The sequence below is a fragment of the Hyla sarda genome, chromosome 7, assembly GCF_029499605.1.
Source record: "Hyla sarda isolate aHylSar1 chromosome 7, aHylSar1.hap1, whole genome shotgun sequence".
NCBI classification, from domain to species: domain Eukaryota; kingdom Metazoa; phylum Chordata; class Amphibia; order Anura; family Hylidae; genus Hyla; species Hyla sarda.
In genome coordinates, this window is record NC_079195.1 from 27827163 (window position 1) to 27844574 (window position 17412).

Here is a 17412-nt window from a genome sequence, read left to right on the forward strand (position 1 = left end):
TGATCTTGGACCCGGATGCCTCCGAGTAGCGGTCCACCTCTGACATCACCACATCGACCTCCTCCCGTGAGGAGACGAAAATAGTGACATCATCAGCGTACGCCACCACTCTCTGGGCGACATCCGGCTCCGCCAGAGTCATCCCGACTCCCGCCAACGGCCCACAATCTACCCTCCGGACGAAGGGATCGATTGCGAACACGTATAACAGCGGGCTCAAAGGACAACCCTGACGGACCCCGGACCCCACCTCAAAAGAGCGGCCAGACCAACCGTTCACCAGCGGGAAACTCTCTGCCCCTGCATATAAGGTGACAAGCCAATTCACAAAAGTACTCGGTAAGCCATATCTCAGGAGGACGGACCAGAGGTACTCGTGGTTCACCCGATCAAATGCTTTGGCCTGATCCAAGGACAGCATGTACCCCTTCCAGAGACCCGCACTACTCCGCTCCACTGCCTCCCTGACACTGAGGACAGCACTTAAGGTGCTTCGGCCCGGAACAGAGCAGTGCTGGGCCCCCGAAAGGAGCCGGGGTGCAAACTTCACCAACCGATTAAACAGTATCTTGGCCAGAAGCTTCCTGTCCGTATTGAGAAGAGCTATGGGCCTCCAATTCTCAATCCGGCTAGGATCTTTACCCTTTGACAGAAGAATCAGGGCTGACCTCCTCATTGACTTTGGTAGAGTGCCCGAGGAGAGACACTCATTGAATACCTCAGTCAAGAGGGGAGCTAAAGACTCCTTAAAGGTCCTGTACCACTCGGATGTTAAGCCATCCGGACCTGGTGACTTCTTGGGGGCAAGCCCCTCGATCGCCAGTCTCACTTCCTCTTCCCTGATTTCTTCTGCCAAAACATCAAGAGAGGGGTCTACCCCTGGCTCAGGAATAGTTTCAGCCAGGAAAGCCGACATCCCGTCTCGATTTAGATCCTTCCTTCCCAAGAGGTGCGAGTAGAAGGATCTGACGACCTCCAGGATCCCTGATCTGGACCGATTCAGAGATCCCGTACTATCAATCAGTCCTGAGACCACTTTACTACTCACTGACATCTTACAGTTCTTGTAAGGGTCGGGCGAGCGGTACCTCCCGTAATCCCTCTCAAAAACCAAAGATGCGTGCCTATCGTACTGACACCTCATCAGCAAGGATTTCACTCTGGAGATATCCTCCCGGCTACCTCCAGTCGAGACAAGGAGCTCGAGTTTCCTCCTCAGACCCCGATACAGGCGGTACCTATTCAGGGACCTGAGGCTCGAGAGCTGGCGGAAAAACCCCGCAACCCGCTTCTTGAATATCTCCCACCACTCTGACTTACTACTACAAAAGTCCAGTAAAGGTACCTGACTCTGAAGAAAGTCCTCAAAGGACTGTCTTATCTCCGCTTCCTCCAGGAGGGACGAATTCAGCTTCCAATAACCTTTACCCATCCGGGGGGTCTCTGAAACATTCAAGGAAAACAAAATCATACAGTGATCGGAGAATTCCACCTCAACCACGGACACTGCGGAAGAGACGGCTTCCTCCTTTAAATAAAACCTGTCTATCCTAGACCTGCAGCTACCTCGATGATAGGTGAAACCCACGTGGCCTGAGGGGCTCCGGATGTGGGCATCCTCTAGGCGAGCTTCCCTAACTATATTATTGAGGGCCACGCTATCGTAAGCCAGCGGACCATTGGAACCTCTCCTATCTTGGGACCTCGTGACATTATTGAAGTCCCCTCCAAAAATCACTTGCCGGCTAGTAAAAAGGAAGGGCTTAATCCTCATAAAGAGATCTTTGCGGCCCCACTTGGTTTGTGGGGCGTAGATGTTAATGAGCCGGAGCTCTTGCCCCTTCATGAGGACATCTAAGATCAGGCACCTCCCCATTTCTAACTCAATAACCCGTCGGCATTCAACCGGAGCGGTAAAAAGGACCGCCACCCCACTATACGGCTCAGCCGCAAGAGACCAGTGGGAGGGCCCGCGCCTCCACTCTCTTCTGGCTTTTACCAGGGAGGCTAGATCTGACAACCTGGTCTCTTGCAGATACAAAATGTCGGCTTCAACACGGCCGAGAAAATCAAAGGCTGCGAATCTAGCCGTATCCGACTTTATGCTGGCACAGTTAATGGATGCCAGCGTCAATGGGGTGAGTGCCGCCATCATGGGTGATTAAGTTAGACGGCCTCACCTTTATTTCTTCTTCCCCTTCTTCTTCGTGCCCTCATCCCCAGAAGAAGAAGAAAGGGCAGGACCACTTTTAACCCTTTTTTTGGATTCGCTCTGATCCATATGGTCCCCGTCTCCGTCCGACCCCGGTCTAGCCCTGCCCTCCGAGGAAGGTGCCTCAACAGGACAGGGCCCAGTTCCCCCCAGAGGCTCTCTCTCCCTAGGCACCCCGCCCTCACCTTCCCCCTCCAAGGAGGGGGAGGAGATGTTATCAAGGACGAGGTACCGGTTTGACAGGTCAACCAGAGGGGGGGCAGTCAGGCTTCCGCTTTGGACCCGGCCCGCAGTACGAGGGAGAGAGGGCTTGGACCTCTTCTTTCTCCCTTTCCTTTTGCCCTTGTCTTTCTTTTTGGCCTTCTCTACACTCTCCTCATCCACACTTTCATAGTGGGAGGAATCGGAAGAGTCGGCCATATTGCCTTCCTCTTCGCCCAGTCTCCTGACCTCCTCATCCAGCACGTCCTCCTCCAGGGCTTCAGTCATTTCAGGGCCAGCTTCAGGAGCAGGGGCCGGAGCTACCCCCGTCACTTGGGCACTCTCCTGCTCCCTACTCCTCCTCCGATTTTCCTCCCGCCTTAGTTTGGCGGGGCCCTTCTTCCTCACTAGCCCTGGTGCGCCCCCATCCCTGCTCGTACCCTCTCCAGCCGAGGCAACCTCACAGCTCTCCCCAGCCGGAGCGGCCGCCGCACGGGCGAAGGCGCTAGGACAACGGCTGAAAGGGTGCCCGAGGACACCACACAGATGGCAGCGGATCTGCCTACAGGATGCGGCCAGATGACCCACCCCACCACACAAAGCACAGACCTGTACAGTACAGGCTGCGCTAAAATGGGTGGGGCTACCGCACCTGTGACAGACCTTAGGCTGCCCCTGGTAGAAGACCTGGATCCTGTCACGTCCAAGGAAGGCGGCTGACGGAATGTGGGCAACCGTACTCCCTGAACGCCTGAGTTTGACGGAAAACGTCCAGGCCCCGGACCAGATCCCGTGCTCATCAATGTTTTTCTTGGGCATGTCCGTCACATCCCCATACCGACCGAGCCAGGTCATGATGTCGTAACAAGAAAGTGACTCGTTACGGGTCAAAACGGTCACCTTCTTGACCGAGTTCTGACGGGAAATTGCCTTTACGGCAAAATCCCGCCAGCCGGGCTCGTTCTTCGCCACCTCGTAGTTTGACCAGAAGAGTTCGAGACCCTCTGGCCGAACGAAGCTGACGTCAAACTCGGACGTACCGTAGGGGTGGATCAGGGCAAAGATGTCACTCGCCCTGAATTCCATCTGGAGGAGGAGCTCAACCACTTTAGCGCGAGGTGGGCATGCATCCTCACCCCTCCAAATCAGACGGACCACATTCCTGCGGTTATTGTCCTGCCCGGTTGTCGGGAGGGACCAGACCACCTCCCCATTCTGCTCTCGGAAAGCCCCCAAACCGTGCCTCTCTATCCAGAAAGACAGGTCGACCTCACCCCTTCCCTCTACCTGGATCGACCTGTCTCCCCTACGCAGAGCCTCCAGGAGGCGCTGTTGCAAGTAACCCCCGGGGATGGACGGAGACGGGGACCCCCCTGGACCCCCGGCAGCGACATTAGCATAGCTCCTAGGAGCAGTCACTGCCGGGGGGGCAGCCGGGCCAGACCCAGACCCAGAACCACCATTCACACCACCACTCACATCATCCTTTTTTCCATCCATACCACTACTCCCACCAACATTCACTCCACTGACACTCCTCTCATCCACAACACTACTACACTCAGCATTCTCACTCATACCCTGCCTGACTGATTCTGGGCTGGCTGGGAATTGTAGTACCGCTGGCTTAACTACAGACTTTTTTTCTGGCTTGACTGCTGCTGACGATGGCTCCTCCTTCTGAATGGACACCGATCCCGGCACCGGGACACTCCCCCCCCTCACAGGGGAGTGCCCCGCAGTGCCCACAGAACAAACTGTACTCGGGGGACCGCCCCCCGAGCACACGGACTCAACGCTCTCTGGCGCCCGGACACTCCCCCCCCTCACAGGGGAGTGCCCCGCGGCGCCAGTAGTGCCCACAGTACTCGGGGAACCGCCCCCCGAGCACACGGCAGCGTAACTCTCCTCTGGCACTTGGACACGCCCCCTGCCACCCTGGGGCGGTTCTGCAGTGCCAGAGCTGCCCGGCATGAGCCCATCCTGCCCTTCCCTACCGACAGGATGGGTGGGCTTCACAACTATTGCGCCCTTAGCCGTTGCTGACGCCTTACTGTACTCCCCGTGCTGGCCCCGCTCCACCTCAGGAACGGGGTCTGGCAGTTTGGGGGAGCCCGCAGCCTGAACCAGCTTTGCAGCTGGCCCAGACTGCTGGAAGGGGACAAATACATATTGTACCGTCTCCTTTGTCTTCCTTTTCTTGGACCTCTGCTTTACCACCACATCTTCACACTCCTCGTCCCCAAAGGTGAAATTCTGGAGGTGGGCTGGGGACTCCTGCATCACAATTGCCCTCAGCAGACCCCCAGCCTCACCCTCCACGTCATCCTCCTCACTCTCGCTTGGCGGAAGTGCCACCTGTCCAGCCTCAATGTAGCTGTCCTGGGTCTGGGTGTCACCTGGAGTAGCTACAACTCCCACACTTTCCTCCATCTTCTCCTCTTCACCACCATCCTCACTATCTTCACCGCCACTACTCTCCCCATCATCCACCTCCACCTTACCTGGGGATTTCGTGGCGGCAAACCGATCGCTGTTGATCAGCTTCTCCTTGAAGAGACCGCTCCCCTCCAGTATCTCCGCTCTCCTCGCCTCCAGCTTCACAATCTCGCCCTTCAGCGATGTTATCCTCTTCTTCAGTTCTGGCTTGCTCTTTCTGGATCCTGTACTCATCAGACTCTGGGTCGCACGCAGATCCTCTCTGGCCATCCTCAGCTCCTTGCCGCGCTGCTCGTACTCCGCAAACCTTGCGGCCATGCGGGAGCAGTACGTGGAACTGGACTCGCCGGGCCCACTCTCCGACCACATCTCCACACTGCTTTTCCGTGCCTTTCTTCCACCTGTGGATCTCTGGCTGGCACCCGTAGCCTGGGAAGCAGAGCCTGCATTTCTGCAGACTCTGCCAGATCTTCTCCCGGCTGGAACAATGGCTGTTGAAGTTTTCACTCCACTCCCCGCCAGCCTAGAACGGGAAGTGGAGCCATGAGCCTCCATTGCAGGAGGCTCTTCCCAGGAATCTGCCACCTTCCTGGGAAAGCAGGTGGAAAAAAATCAGCCTCTCTCCACTGGAAGTCTGGAGTCTCAGGAGCTCAGCGACAGACAGACACACCTAGTGACCACACCCTCCAGAGCTGTACTCACTATTCTGCTGGTGAGGTCACTGTGTAAATACTTTACATTACTGATCCTGTACTGATCCTGAGTTATATCCTGTATTATACTCCAGAGCTGCACTCACTATTCTGCTGGTGAGGTCACTGTGTACATACATTACATTACTTATCCTGTACTGATCCTGAGTTATATCCTGTATTATACTCCAGAGCTGCACTCACTATTCTGCTGGTGAGGTCACTGTGTACATACATTACATTACTTATCCTGTACTGATCCTGAGTTATATCCTGTATTATACTCCAGAGCTGTACTCACTATTCTGCTGGTGAGGTCACTGTGTACATACATTACATTACTTATCCTGTACTGATCCTGAGTTATATCCTGTATTATACTCCAGAGCTGTACTCACTATTCTGCTGGTGAGGTCACTGTGTACATACATTACATTACTTATCCTGTACTGATCCTGAGTTATATCCTGTATTATACTCCAGAGCTGTACTCACTATTCTGCTGGGGAGGTCACTGTATACATAGATTACATTACTTATCCTGTACTGATCCTGAGTTATATCCTGTATTATACTCCAGAGCTGTACTCACTATTCTGCTGGTGAGGTCACTGTGTACATACATTACATTACTTATCCTGTACTGATCCTGAGTTATATCCTGTATTATACTCCAGAGCTGTACTCACTATTCTGCTGGGGAGGTCACTGTATACATAGATTACATTACTTATCCTGTACTGATCCTGAGTTATATCCTGTATTATACTCCAGAGCTGTACTCACTATTCTGCTGGTGAGGTCACTGTGTACATACATTACATTACTTATCCTGTACTGATCCTGAGTTATATCCTGCATTATACTCCAGAGCTGTACTCACTATTCTGCTGGTGAGGTCACTGTGTACATACATTACATTACTTATCCTGAGTTACATCATGTATTATACTACATGAGCTGCACTCACTATTCTTCTGGTTGCTTCTGAAAGCAGTATGGAAACCTGTCGTGGGACAACTTCCTTACATCTTTCCAAGCTCCTCTGTGCACTAAGCATTACAGATTCATCCTATTCCACCTCTGCTCCATTTCTCGGTTTAGTAAGTAATTGAAGGGAAGAAACCAGGACCTTTGGCCTCCAAGAAGCAGAAAAACCCCACTGCATACACACCGTGATCTCCATGGGAAGTGGAGGCCTCAAACAGCTTTTATATGTTTAATCCTCATCTAAATGGGGAGGCTAATAGGAAATCTGTCTGAAGATGTACAGAGCAACATATAGATCTTCTAGACTGCTCATTACCCCTTCAGTGGACATTACAGGATATGTCTAGGAGCGCATATAGTCACTTACATGGAAGGGCCAGTTCTGCCAGAATAAGAGCCACTACCTACCTGACAGGGTGCTAGTGCAGAACCCCCCCCAGCCCTGTCACAACTAAACCTCTTATATAGAAAGACAATGTCAGATACACAAACTGTGGCCCAGGACTGGGCCTGCACAACCATTTTTCAGATGAACACTTCCCCAGTTATGACCCAGGGGGCTGGTTTGGTGCTAGCAGATCTGGCATTGCTGGGTATTCAGAAATCTACAAGAAGTCGTCGTCTGTCTCGACTGAAGAGGACGTCAGTCAAGAGCTTATTAGTTACGCTCAAGCCCAGGCAGCTGCTTCTCCTCGCCCGCCTGGGCGACAGCGATAAGCTCAGTGCGCCCCTAAGCCTTTGTAGCTTGTAAGCAGGACCATGAAGGACCCGGACGGAGCACCCTCTAAGCCGGGCAAAACAAACCAGCATACAATGTATATTAGGGTTTATTAAATGTACAGTGCCCTAATAACCAAATAAAGCAGCAAGACATACCGGGTCATATAGCACACAGGAAAATAGTATTCAACCAATTTTATATATAGTGCAGTGAAGTTTATAGTCTGCATCCTGGTGCATTGGTTCTGTGACATGATGTAAGTATCTCTACTAAGAGAGGACAATGAAAGGGTTTAGGGCGACATACCTGGTGGTCTAGGGCAGTGAAGGGCTAAAGGAGTTTTCCAGGACTTAAAAAAAAAAAAAAAATACTTCATTTCCTCCATATACAGCACCAGACGTGTGCTCAGGAGATTTTTCTCATTGTATTACAACTTTGCTCCATTCCCTTCAATAGAACCGAGCTGCAATACCAAACCTAACCTGAGGACAGACATGGGGCTGTTTTAGGAAGAAAGTCGCTCAGTTTCTGCAATTCCGGATAACCCCTATTTAACATTAGTATATCTGGTAGTCTAGGACAGGAAAGAAGTTGATGCAAGCAGCCCTGGTGGTCTAGGGCAGTCAAATAGTCAATTCTAAGATTCCTGTAGAAGCTTTAAAGGGGTACTCCGGTGGAAATTTTTTTTTTTTTTTTTTTTTTTACTCAACTGGTGCCAAAAGGTTAAACAGGTTTGTAAACTGTTTGTACTGTACGCTGTATCCCTATGCCCGGGCTGCAAAAGATAAACAAATTAAACTTTAACTCACTTCCCGTGAGCCGGCTTCTTACATGACAGTGCGCTCAACCTATAACCCGCCAAGGAAGAACATCGCTGCAGGTGAGGTCGGTACCGAAGGTAAGTTAAAGTTTATTTTGTTTATCTTTTGCAGCCCGGGCATAGGGATACAGTACAGAGTTCCAGCGCCGGCGGCCCGCAACACACAGGAGGACGAGGAAGGCAGCACTTGCGGGTGACATGTGATTAGTTCCCCGATGTGGGGACAACGCAGCGCTGGGTTGATAATTCATTCATTCCCGAAGGGGGAGGGGCCCAACCGGTATTGCGGTATGGGAAAAATTCATATTGTGCAGGACAAAAATTTCGGTATGAACCGGTATACTGCCCAGCACTACATGACACAAAAATAAGTCAGTGGTACTCCCCTGTATAGCTTTACATCATGATGAGAATGCAGCCGTAGTCATCTCCAGGTTATCCCAGCTGTAACAGGAGGCTGAACACAGATTGTTCAGCTTCCCGTTCTCTCAGAAAGACTGCAGGGAGGGGACAGGAATATGTAGTATTATGACTGACCAGGAAAACCTGAGCTGCTCCCTGTGGAGGTAACAGCAATCTCAGTATATACTGCCCTCTTAAACCATGATAAATCTGTACGGACCTTCTAATACAGAGTAGGCCGGACACAGTATAGGACACTTACTTTTAGCTGCGGTTGTAGACAAGTTGCTTGAAGAAACTCAATGCAGATTTTCCAGAGAGACAACACAACCTGTAGAAAACAAAGATCAACATTACAAATACACAGAACATTTCACATGGTAAAGCAGTGTACCGCCAGCTGTTGCAAAACTACAATTTCCAGCATGCTTTGGCTGTGCGGTCCTGCTAGGAGTTGTAGTTTTGCACCAGCTGGTGACACACTGGTTGGGAAACACTGCTATAACCAAACACTAGAGCTCGGGATACATTTCTATACAGTAGCCTAAATATAAAAGATACAATGTATTCTTAACCCAATAAAAAACAAACAGCACAAGATAACTCCAGCGCTCTGTCTCCGCTTATCTCCAGATACACATTGGCACAGGCGCAGATCCATAGGGCTCCTATTTTGTCTCCTTAAAATGTCAGGATTGTGCTCACGGACATCAGACAAGACACAGATCATCATCTTATTTACATGTCTGGCTCGGTCGACATTCCACACAACCTTTAAGATGCCCCATCTGCTCAGTATACGCCTACAGAATGGCCTCCAACCTGGGTCTCTACCGACTCGCAAAAATAACTGCAACTCCCAGGATGCCCCCACTGTTCTTAGGGAGACCCCAGTGACTGCTTAGTGCATACAAGACCTCCTCATCTGTCAGACCAGTCTGATTTCACACAACCTGCCATATAGACCGCCGAATTATCCGCTCCCTCAATCGTTCCCTTGTATGAACCCTTCACTATTATTTGTCAACTGTTTCTTGGTCTAAACGCAACAGATTGCCTGGTGTCAGCTGCCAATTGGCACCATTGCCCTCCACAGACTCTTCTGTCTGCCAGTGCGACTTCAGTCAAATACATGAACCAGGAAGATCAGGATGAACATTTAAGACTCCTGAATTTATAAAGAGTACCTCTCATTAAAGGGGTATTCCGGGAATTTTTTTTATTTGACTATGCTACAGGGGCTGTAAAGTTAGTGTAGTTCATAATAAAGTGTCTTTACCCGTGTGTGACGGATTTCTCACAATTCCTCTGTGATTTTCACCCCAATATTTATTTTAACAGCATAAAAAATGACTGTTGTCTTGGATTTTTTCCCAGCTTGCAATGTGGCCGAGACCTGACTCACTAGTCAGCTGATGACAGGGAGCCTGTCTGCTTCAATGTGTGGAGGGATCAATCTGCAACTAATGCAACAGCTGGAGGCACCCTGATTGAAAACCACAGGTCTGCAGCTCATTTATGTTTCAATGGGTGGGGTGGCTGATGTGTGGGAAGGAGGAAAATAGAATTGTGGGATTTGTAGTGTAAAAAATAAATAAATAAAAACTCTACTACACACAGCCCAGAGCAGTTCAGTGTGAGATGAGCTATGATCGGATAAGGCTGGACCCCCCTTGGCACTCTAGGCTGCATTTCCTGTTTGGACTTCTGCCAGGCCAGCAGAAGTCCAAAGTCTGTGCAATACATTGGGGGGGAAATGTGACCTGGACAAGTAGGGAGACACCTAGTGGCAGTTTTTTTTTTTTTTTAAAGAATTAAAACATAGAAAACTTCATTTTTTTTTTTAAACAAAGTATATTAGAAATATTTATTTACCATAAAGAGTGCAATAGAAAAAATGTGTTATAATGAGAGTGTTAAGTTAACGATCTCTCAGATGTTAGAAACTGGGGGCTTGGTTGAGATTTTTGGAGAAGATGAAACCACATTTGAAAAGGGTAACCTAAGATTAGACAAACAGAGCTCCACATCTTTTCTCAGGTTGTGTGTTGTATTACAACTTGGCTCTATTCACTTTAATGGAACTGAGCTGCAATACCACACACAACCTGAGGACAAGGGTGGTGCTGTTTTTGAAAAATCTGTTGGGTAACCCGATGTGAGATGGGAGAAGACGGATCTGAAAAAGCTGAAGGCAAATGGTGCATTAGTAGAGGAGTGTTCCAGCTGCAGCAAAACTACCAACTCCCAACATGCCCTGGGTTTATCCCACACACCATAAAAGAGCCCTGCAATAAAGCAGGATCACAATATCCACTTGTCCCACTCTACATTGTACTGAAGGGGTCAGCTATTAACCCCTTAAACAGTGGTCTCCAAACCTCAATATGATGCAAGACTACAACTCCCAGCATGCCCAGACAGCAGAGTTGTAGTTTTGCAACAGTTGGAGACCCAGGCCCTAAAATCAAACAACATACAACACAGTGATCCCTCTACCTGAGGCTCTCCAGCACTAATAACTTAAAGGGGTACTCCGGAGGAAAACTTTTTTTTTTTTATTCAACTGGTGCCAGAAAGTTATAACAGATTTCTAAATTACTTCTATTAAAAAATATTAATCCTTCCAGTACTTTGCTGCTGTATGATACAGAGGAAGTTGCTTTCAGTCTGACCACTATGCTCTCTGCTGACACCTCTGTCCATGTCAGGAACTGTCCAGAGCAGGATAGGTTTGCTATGAGGATTTGCTTCTACTCTGGACAGTTCCTGGACATGGACAGAGGTGTCAGCAGAGAGGTCTGTGGTCAGACAGAAAGGACATTCAAAAAGAAAAGAACTTCCTGTGGAGCATACAGCAGCAAATAAGTACTGGAAGGATTAAGATTTTTTTTTATAGAAGTAATTCACAAATCTGTTTTACTTTCTGGCACCAGTTGATAAAAAAAAAATATATATATATATATATATATATATATATATATATATATATATATATACGCACACACACACACACACACACACATATATATATATCTTCCATCAGGTTAGGAGTGCTGGGGAGCCACAGTTTGGAAGACACTGCAGTAGGACATGGAAATGGGAGGGTGGGGGGGGGGGGGGGAGGGGGGGGTTTACTGTAATAAAACCTCCCCCCCCCCCCATAACCCTCTCCTCACCTTGTGTTATGGTACAGTCGGTCGCCTGCTTCGCTTGTGCAACCTCATTCCTAAGGATAAGCAACATTTCCTCCGTTTCGAGCAGGTCAACATCTCGTGAGGGGTTTGTCAATGAATAGTAAATTCCTCCGGTCACATCACGTGATAACTTTGCCATCGGTGAGTACACGGATCATGTAGTACATTCTTGTGAGCCTGTGGCCTCTGTGCGTATTTACTGCCTAGGGCTCCGTCATATGAGCGGAGGAGGAGGAGGTATAACCGCCCTGCCAGGAGAGGATGCACTTTTCGGCTGCACTCTGTCTTTCGTATGTGTTACCCCTCCCTCCCCCCCCCTCCCTTGCTTATTGAAGTCAATGGAAAGCAAACAATCATGGAGCCACCATACAATCGGGGCAAAACTCTGCTACATCAGTCAGTGGTTGCAAAAAACTACAACTTCCAGCGTGCCCGGACAGCCAACGGCTGTCCGGGCACGCTGGGAGTTGTAGTTTTGCAACCACTGGGGCTCACAGTTTGGAGACCAATGTCTTACATTCATAAAACACATGGGCTGGGAATGTAATGTGTAGACTCAGCGTCGCCCCCTGCTGTTAAGGAGAGGATCAAGAAGAAGTTTCCCCCATGACGACTTTGTGTGGGCCTGATGGGAGTTGTAGTTTTGCAACATCTAAAGAACAACTAATGTACCAATGTCCTTACAGCCCAATGTCAATATGACAGTATCGCCCCTCTATACAGTCTCCCAGTACAGCGCCATAATATGTCAGCCGTAGAGATGTATGGGTCATGGTGTACTGTATGGCAGAATCCTCTTGGTATTACACAGCAATGCCCATGCTGCCTTTCTTTTAACCATCTCTCACCCCCCTCCCTGAAAGACGATGCCAGCCATCTGAACTAGACGCCAGGTCTCTTGTGAGCTCAGTGGCCGACATCGTGTGTCTTACACTTACCCACCCCCCTTTGTGCCCATCTCATCAGCATCCATGGTGCCCCCTTTATGCCTAGACAGCCCCTCCTCCCTGCAAAATGCCAGCATCACATCTAGTCCTGTTCTCTTCCTAACCCATCACTGCTCCCCTCCATTTTAATATGCCACCCCCTAAAAAATGTTTAACGCTGCTGTCACCTCCTCATTATCAATGCATCAATATAGGAGGCTGCGCTCATCACGCACACCACCTTTGTTGGTGCCATCTACAAGGGCACCCTCTTACGCCACAACATCTCCCTAGGCCCCCATACGCCAAGGCATCCCCCGGGGCACTCACTTGTACCATGACATCACCCAGGGCACCCACTTGTACCATAGTAACACCCAAGGCACTTGCCTACACCATGACATCACCCAGGGCACCCACTTTTACCACAGCAACACCCAGGGCACCATTCCTTTACTACAGTATCACCATGTGCCGCCAATTGCGTACGATCACACAGGGTCATCCCTAATTCTATGCCACCAGCCAAGATACCCCTTCATACCACAACATCCTTTATACACCACAACATCCCCCCAATTCTGTGCCATCAGCCAGAGTACCCGCTAACACTGCTACATCACCAATACCACAGCATCACGCAGGACACACACTTACCACAGCATCATCCGGGGTCCCCTTGTTCTATGCACTGGGCATCTTCATTACACAGTATCCCACCCCACATTCAGTGCCCTCCCCAGTGTCCCCCACATTCAGTGCCCTCCCCAGTGTCCCCCACATTCAGTGCCCTCCCCAGTGTCCCCCACATTCAGTGCCCTCCCCAGTGTCCCCCACATTCAGTGCCCTCCCCAGTGTCCCCCACATTCAGTGCCCTCCCCAGTGTCCCCCACATTCAGTGCCCTCCCCAGTGTCCCCCACATTCAGTGCCATCACCCTGGGCACCTTCATAATACAGCATCACCCAGGGTCCCCCCTCATTCTGTGCTATCACCCTGGGCACCCTCTTACCACAGCATCACCTCATAGATGCCCTTATTCCTGCCATAACCCCAGCACCCCCTTACTGTGTACAATCCCCTCTATCACATGCCATCACACACCATCATTTGATGCCATCATCCAGGCCCCTTCCATCCTCTTCTCACCACCTTATGCCAGTCTGTGCCCTGTGATGCCATCTGCTCTGCTGCATTCCTTTTCTTGTACCAACCTCCATGATCTTTGCATTTAAATCCCCCAGAATGATATTCCCGCAATCTCACAGCGCCCCCCACTGATCAGCCCTCCCCCGGCCCAAAGACCCAATCACATACCGACTGCCACATCGGCCGATACCTCCCCGATCCCTCAGCATCCTCCTCCCGCCACCCCCCTCCCCCACAGCGGCGCCCCATCCTCACCCGCTCCGTCCTCACCCATCACCCGCTCCGTCCTATACTCACTCTGCCGCCTTCCAATGGACGTTGTCTTTGTTATGTGACGAGGGATGCGCACAATGCGGCAGCGGAGGAGCGGCTAAGCCACGTACAGCAGCACCACACCGTCTGCGGATGACACCCGGACGTGCCTCCCCCTTGGCGGGCTGGGATACGGGCGGACACCCGCGCCGCCGGAGCAGCTAGGACGAGATGACTGAGATCCCCGCACACACACAGCTCCGCACAGACACGTCCGCACGCCACACTCACACCGACTGAGACACACTCAGCACACGCTGCAGCCCTCGGCCACACCCACCCACACCACAAGCCGTCGCCCCATTGGTCGAGAGCTTCACTGGGCGCCGCCCATTGGCTGGAACCAGATGGCGGGAAAGGAGGAGAAAAGAAGACGAGGGCTGGGACGCGGGGGAGGGGGTGAGGGGGATGAGTGACGGAGGGTGCGGCAGCATGGCGAGTGCTGATTGGTCCGGACATTAGAGTGGGCGGAGTCCACAGCGTATCGTGCAATTCTACTCTCTGCATCTTCTTATACACCTCTAGGGGTTTTCTATAACGTCAGCAGGGGCCTCCCCTAAATATATATATAAGGGCTGCTCGGGGGGCGGGAAGACTGTGCTGAGGGGAGTCATGGAGAAAGACTGGAAAAAAAATAATAAAAATATTCGAGTAAAAAATTGTGAGAGGATGTACAAAGCCCGGGCTGTGAGGCAGGTGACATGTGGTGCTGAGGAGGCTGTGAGTCAGTCAGTGCCAACCTAGTCACTCATCACCATATGTTATGTCATACTACAGTATATACATAGTGAGGTAATACTACTGTAATATATATATATATATATATATATATATATATATATATATATATATATACACAGCTGTGAGGTAATACTACTGTAATATATATATATATATATATATATATATATATATATACACAACTGTGAGGTAATACTACTGTATATACATAGTAAGGTAATACTACTGTAATATATATATATATATATATATATATATATATATATATATACAGCCCCTACTGTATATACACAGCTGTGAGGTAATACTACTGTATATACACAGCTGTGAGGTAATACTACATATATACACAGCTGTGAGGTAATACTACTGTATATACACAGCTGTAAGGTAATACTACTGTAATATATATATATATATATACACAACTGTGAGGTAATACTACTGTATATACATAGTAAGGTAATACTACTGTAATATATATATATATATATATATATATATATATATACACAGCTGTGAGGTAATACTACTGTATATACATAGTAAGGTAATACTACTGTAATATATATATATATATATATATATATATATATATATATACACAGCCCATGAGTTAATACTACTGTATATACACAGCTGTGAGGTAATACTACTGTATATACACAGCTGTGAGGTAATACTACATATATACACAGCTGTGAGGTAATACTACTGTATATACACAGCTGTAAGGTAATACTACTGTACTATATATATATATATATACAGCCCATAAGTTAATACTACTGTATATACACAGCAGTGAGGTAATACTACTGTATATACACAGCTGTGAGGTAATACTACTGTATATACATAGTCAGTAAGGTAATACTACTGTATATACACAGCTGTGAGGTAATACTACTGTATATACACAGCTGTGAGGTAATACTACTGTATATACATAGTCAGTAAGGTAATACTACTGTATATACACAGCTGTGAGGTAATACTACTGTATATACATAGTCAGTAAGGTAATACTACTGTATATACACAGCTGTGAGGTAATACTACTGTATATACATAGTAAGGTAATACTACTGTATATACACAGCTGTGAGGTAATACCACTGTATATACACAGCTGTAAGGTAATACTACTGTATATACACAGCTGAGGTAATACTACTGTAGATACATAGTAAGGTAATACTACTGTATATACACAGCTGAGGTAATACTACTGTAGATACACAGCTGAGGTAATACTACTGTAGATACATAGTAAGATAATACTACTGTATATACACAGCTGTGAGGTAATACTACTGTATATACATAGTCAGTAAGGTAATACTACTGTATATACACAGCTGAGGTAATACTACTGTAGATACATAGTAAGGTAATACTACTGTATATACACAGCTGTGAGGTAATACTACTGTAGATACATAGTAAGGTAATACTACTGTATATACACAGCTGTGAGGTAATACTACTGTATATACATAGTCAGTAAGGTAATACTACTGTATATACACAGCTGAGGTAATACTACTGTAGATACATAGTAAGGTAATACTACTGTATATACACAGCTGTGAGGTAATACTACTGTATATACATAGTCAGTAAGGTAATACTACTGTATATACACAGCTGTGAGGTAATACTACTGTATATACATAGTAAGGTAATACTACTGTATATACACAGATGTAAGGTAATACTACTGTATATACACAGCTGTGAGGTAATACTACTGTATATACATAGTCAGTAAGGTAATACTACTGTATATACATAGTCAGTAAGGTAATACTACTGTATGTACACAGCTGTGAGGTAATACTACTGTAGATACATAGTAAGGTAATACTACTGTATATACACATCTGTGAGGTAATACTACTGTAGATACATAGTAAGGTAATACTACTGTATATACACAGCTGTGAGGTAATACTACTGTAGATACATAGTAAGGTAATACTACTGTATATACACAGCTGTGAGGTAATACTACTGTAGATACATAGTAAGGTAATTCTACTGTATATACACAGCTGTGAGGTAATACTACTGTATATACATAGCCAGTAAGGTAATACTACTGTATATACACAGCTGTGAGGTAATACTACTGTAGATACATAGTAAGGTAATACTACTGTATATACACAGCTGTGAGGTAATACTACTGTAGATACATAGTAAGGTAATACTACTGTATACACAGCTGTAAGGTAATACTACTGTATATACACAGCTGTGAGGTAATACTACTGTATATACATAGTCAGTAAGGTAATACTACTGTATATACACAGCTGTGAGGTAATACTACTGTAGATACATAGTAAGGTAATACTACTGTATATACACAGCTGTGAGGTAATACTGTATATACACAGCTGTGAGGTAATACTACTGTATATACATAGTCAGTAAGGTAATACTACTGTATATACACAGCTGTGAGGTAATACTACTGTAGATACATAGTAAGGTAATACTACTGTATATACACAGCTGTGAGGTAATACTACTGTAGATACATAGTAAGGTAATACTACTGTATATACACAGCTGTAAGGTAATACTACTGTATATACACAGC

General features: G+C 47.6%; 1 protein-coding gene across 3 annotated transcripts in view; it reads right to left on the reverse strand.

The window, feature by feature from the left end:
* Positions 1–14446, reverse strand: part of RIMKLB (ribosomal modification protein rimK like family member B) — a 47390-nt gene extending 32944 nt beyond the window's left edge. Inside the window, exons 1-2 of one of the 3 annotated variants that reach the window (XM_056532363.1) lie at positions 14046–14446; positions 8740–8808 (exon numbers count right to left, since the gene is read on the reverse strand). The gene's annotated coding sequence lies outside the window, so the exon portion shown is untranslated. Of the gene's footprint in view, positions 1–8739; positions 8809–11656; positions 11791–13703; positions 13783–14045 lie in introns of those variants that run through there. The other 2 variants (XM_056532365.1, XM_056532364.1) reach the window with 2 other exon arrangements.
* Positions 14447–17412: the final 2966 nt, after the last annotated feature.